Source organism: Somniosus microcephalus, chromosome 12 (genome assembly GCF_052327205.1).
Source record: "Somniosus microcephalus isolate GS21.2 chromosome 12, FLI_Smic_1.0, whole genome shotgun sequence".
Classification (NCBI taxonomy): Eukaryota; Metazoa; Chordata; class Chondrichthyes; order Squaliformes; family Somniosidae; genus Somniosus; species Somniosus microcephalus.
In genome coordinates, this window is record NC_140998.1 from 207,444,565 (window position 1) to 207,449,850 (window position 5,286).

A 5,286-nucleotide genomic window follows, 5' to 3' on the forward strand; every position below is an offset into this window, starting at 1 on the left:
CATTTTTATTACCTCTGGCCACTTTGAATGTGCATCCACCGCAATTAAAAACATCGAGTCCATGAAGGGACCAGCAAAATCTATGTGCACCCTTTGCCATGGAGATGAGGGCCACTCCCATGGATGTAGAGAAGCTTGTGGTGGGGCGTTTTGGACCTTCTGGCATCCTGCACAGCTCTTGGTCATCTCTTCGATTTCTCTATCGATTCCCGGCCACCACACAAACGCTCTGGCTAAGCTCTTCATTTTTACCCCACCCAGATGACCCTCATGAAGCTCACTGAGCACTCTATCTGTCAACTTAGGTGGAATTACTACTCTGGATCCACACATCAAGGTTCCTCTGCACACTGACAGCTGTTCTCTTCTCGGCGAGAATGCTGGCAGCAGTGGTTCGCCATGTGCTGGCCATCCCTTCACCGTTAAATCATAGACCTGGGATAGTGTCGGGTCATTTCGTGTTTCCTTTTCTATGTTTGCATTCGTCACCGGGAGACATTCGACTATGGTCGAGTAGAATATCTCCATTGGATCCACTGCAAGGTCTTCTTCTTCCACCGTTGGCAACGGTAGGCGCGACAATCCATCAGCATTCCCATACTGTTTAGTTCCTTTGTACTCGATGTCATATTGGTGTGCCTCTAGGAAAAGGGACCACCTCTGCAGCCGTTGCGCTGTCATTATTGGTACGCCCTTCTGAGGGTTGAAAATGGAGACAAGAGGTTGATGATCGGTTAGTAGAGTAAATTTTTGACCGTGCAGGTAGTGATTGAACTTCTTCACCCCCCACACTAGGCTGAGGGCCTCTCTGTCAATCTGGGCGTAGTTACGCTCGACAGAAGTTAACGAGCGTGACGCAAAAGCTATCGGCCTCTCTAAACCATCAAGGAATTTATGTGACAGTATGGCCCCAATGCCGTAGGGGGACGCATCACACGCCAGTCTGATCGGCAGTGCTGGGTTGTAGTGAGCCAATACTTCTCTTGAAGTGATTAAGTCCTTACTCTTCTGAAAGGCTCGCTTACAGTCATTGCTCCATTTCCATGCCACTCCCGTTCGTAGTAGGGCGTTCAGTGGGTGCAGAATTGTGGACAAATTCGGTAAAAACTTATGGTAGTAATTCACCAACCCGAGGAATGACCTCAGTTGTGACACGCTTTCAGGCACTGGGGCCTTATCAACCGCTTCAATTTTGTCAGGGGACTTATGTAACCCCTCTTCATCAATCACGTGGCCACAATACGATATCTGTTTCTTAAAAAACTCGCACTTGGGGCGGTTGGCTCGCAGCCCATATTCCCGTAGTCTAGTGAGCACCTGTTCTAGGTTGTTAAGGTGTTCACTGTCATCTTCACCTGTCACAAGGATGTCGTCCAAGTAACACTGAGTCCCCGGAATCCCTTGCAGGACTTGTTCCATCACTCTTTGCCATATCGCCGGAGCCGATGCTACTCCGAATACCAATCAATGATACTGGCAAAGACCTTTGTGAGTGTTTATCGTGAGATACTTCCTAGAGGATTCTTCAACCTCCATCTGCAAATATGCTTGTGCTAGGTCAATTTTTGTAAAACGCTTCCCTCCAGATAGTGAGGCGAAGATGTCTTCTATCCTTGGAAGAGGATATTATACTGTGTGAAGGACTGGGTTCACCGTCACCTTGAAGTCCCCACAGATGCAAACCTTCCTTGGCTCCTCAGACTTATTGCTTAACATTTTCTTCATGACAGGAACGATGGGTGTTGCCCACTCGCTCCAGTCGACCTTAGACAACACGCCTGCTTTCTCCAGATTCTCCAGCTCTGCCTCGACGGCTGGGCGAATTGCATATGGTACCGGTCTTGCTTTGAAAAACTTGGGAATTGCATTCTCTTCTATTTTTATCAAGGCGGTTACGCCTTTAAGAGTGCCCAGTTCTTGTTGAAATACCTCTTTGGCGTTAACTAAGATTGTTGACAATCGTCCAGGGGTGACGTCTTCATCTTTTTTACCATCCACCGTCATTGCATGAATGGAGTGCCAATCTAAGCTTATCTTCCTGATCCATTCACGTCCCAATAACGGTGGTCCACCATTTTGCAGTATGTAGAGATACAATTTCCGTATTTTCTTGCCGTTGTATTCGACAGGCACCCTTATTTTTCCTCTGTGGTATACTTTTTGCCCCGAATACGTCGTCAAGACGATGGATGTCTCTCTCAAGGGTATGTGTGAGAATAGCGGCTCATAGTCTCGTCGATTCATGACGGTTAGCGCTGATCCTGTATCCAATTCCATTTTAACTTGGGACCCTGCTATCATGAGGGTGACCCAAATGGTTCGGTGATCCTCTTTTGCGATTACATTGTGAAGTTTGAGACAGCTTAGTCTCCTGTTCCCGGATTCACTATCGCTCATCTGGCCTTCGGAACTACTGTCCGTCATCTTTTGTACTTTCTTGTACGGTTCCTTAGTAGCCTTTTTGTAGTCACTGGTCTTCTTCCCAGACCTGCAAACTCGTGCAATGTGTCCCATCTTTCCGCATTGCCTGCATATTTTGTCCTTGGACCAGCAGTCCTTCTGGTCATGGTTAGTTCTGCCGCAGCGATAACATTTTGCAAATCCCCGTGTCATTTCGTGGGTGCCGTATTCCTGTAGCTTTTGTTGTATTTCCGCAGCTCCCCTGGCTGCTGCTTCGTACGATACTGCCATGCTGAAAGCCTTATCTAGCGTCAGCTCTTTCTCTGAGAGTAACTTCTTCTGTGTTCCTTCACTCAGGAGTCCACAGACAAATTTGTCCCGTAGGGTATCTGCCAGTCCTGCTCCAAACTGGCAGTGCTTTGATAGCTTGCGTAGTTCCGTAAGGTACTCAGCATTGCTCTCATCTTTATGCTGAGTTCTCCTGTGGAATTTAAATCTTTCTGCTATCAGCAGCGGTGCAGGGTTTAGGTGTTCCTGTAGGACAGCAACAATTTCGTTAAAACTCTTCGCCTTCGGTTTGGCTGGAGTAATCAGGTCCTGCAATAAGCCGTACGTTCTAGCGCCCATTAAGTTTAGCAATACCGATGCCTTTTTCTCATCGGCTATTTCTTTTGCCTCGCAATATACCTCGACTCTTTCCACATACGTGGTCCAGTCCTCTATTGTATTATCAAAGGCAGTGATACAGCCAGTCTTCGGCATCTTGAAAATCTAAAATGGCGCCTCCCGCGCTTTGCCTTCTTCCCTGATTTAACAAAATGGCGCCTCCCGCGCTTTGCCTTCTTCCCCGCTGATTAAGATGGTGCCTCCCGCGCTTTGCCTTCTTCCCCGCTGTTGCTAGCGCTGCTTTCCGTGGTTTCCATTGCAACCTGCAGCTCCTCGCGGTTTCCTGCGCGTTTAATATTTCTTTTTTTATTATTTTCCCGCCGTGGAACAACCCTGTGGGACTCTTGCCTCCCTCTTCTCGGGTCTGTACGCAGCCCGGCTTCGTAGCACCAGCCGCGCCCTGTGTGCGCCACCCTCTCTCTCTCCTGTTCCCGACAATGCTGCTCGGCCCCGTTGCAAGCCACCCGCTCGAGTTTGCGACCGCCGCAGCCCAGGAAGGATCAGTGTACCACCTGCCACCAGCCCGATTAGCTGAAGCACCGTCGACAGGAACCAGGCCCCGCTTTCGACAGCTTCTCCAGCAATCTTCAACTCCGCTGACTCAGGGGCGGATGCCCATGGTCGACGCCCGTTTCTACTGCTTCTTTCTTCCTTCTGGCCTCGACCTCTGCTCACTTCGCTTCAGGAATGGATCCCAGGAGGTGGTGCAGACTGTAGGTAAGTTCGTATCTGCTCGTCGCCAGTATTATGTCCGTGTATGATTGAGACACGGACAGCAGGAGTTGAACGAAACAAGTCTTTACTGAAAGGAGTCAATCGGGAAACTGAAACTACAGAGGCTCTCTAGCGCCTTTTATACAGGGGTGGTCACTGCCGGTACTGCAGTCTGAGACCAGTTATTCTCTTAAAGGTACATACACAACAGACGCCATCCAGGACAAAGCCGCCCGCTTGATTGGCACGCCATCCACCACCTTAAACATTCACTCCCTCCACCACCGGCGCACCGTGGCTGCAGTGTGTACCATCTACAAGATGCACTGCAGCAACTCGCCAAGGCTTCTTTGGCAGCACCTCCCAAACCCGCGATCTCTACCACCTAGAAGGACAAGGGCAGCAGGCGCATGGGAACACCACCACCTCCAAGTTCCCCTCCAAGTCACACACACCATCCTGACTTGGAAGTATTTCGCCGATCCTTCATCGTCGCTGGGTCAAAATCCTGGAACTCCCTCCCTAACAGCACTGTGGGAGCACCTTCACCACACGGACTGCAGCGGTTCAAGAAGGCGGCTCACCACCACCTTCGAGGGCAATTAGTGATGGGCAATAAATGCTGACCTTGCCAGCGACGCCCACATCCCATAAACTAATTCAAAAAAAGACACGTTGGGGGAGAAATTGGGTGGAGCCGCAAACGGGGCGCCAAGCTCGCCTGGGCGCCAGATTGTGCGCTGCGATCGGAGCAGCAGCGATCGCCGGAAGTTCAGCTTGAGCACCCCAAGAGGGACACGGGGCGAGGCTCGAGGCGCTCCGCGCCCCTCTTAGGGCGCTGAAGCTGAATATCGCAGCGCAACGTGCCGCAGTGCCACACGCCACACGCCACACACTGCGGCACGGCGTGCTGCGGTACTGCAGGCCTTCCTCCCATTCTTAAGGGTGAGGGGCCTGCACCAGCGCGATGAGCGATCGCGAGTGCCGGAAAAAGAGCCCGTCACCGAGAAGTGCCGGGCTCTCGGAAAACAGCCGGCAATGCCGCGGGTGGAGAACAGGAGGCCGGGGACAGAGGTGCTGGCAGGCGGCCGCCAAAAAAAACGTCCGCCCCGCACCTCCACCTTAATTTGCGCCACTGCCGCCACAGGAAGGCCCCGTGAACCGGGCGCGATTAGCAAGCGGCGCTACAGAGGCGGTCGCTGCCAGATATCGCGATCGGGGCGGTAGCGGGGCGCTGCGCACACCGATGACGTCATCGGTGGCGGCGCAGCGCAACAGGCTAACGCCACCATTAGCGCCCCAGCTAAATATCGCGGGAGGTGTGGCCGGTGACGCTAAAGTCACTGAATGCCCTCTTTAGGCGCTAACTGGTGGCGCAGCCCACCGAATTTCTCCCCCGTTGTGTATAAAGGGCAAGGACATTTCCCATAACACGTGCTGGAACAGACGGTCCAACATAGTTTACACAGTGGTATTTATATAGGGTCGCAGTAGATGGGCTGACTA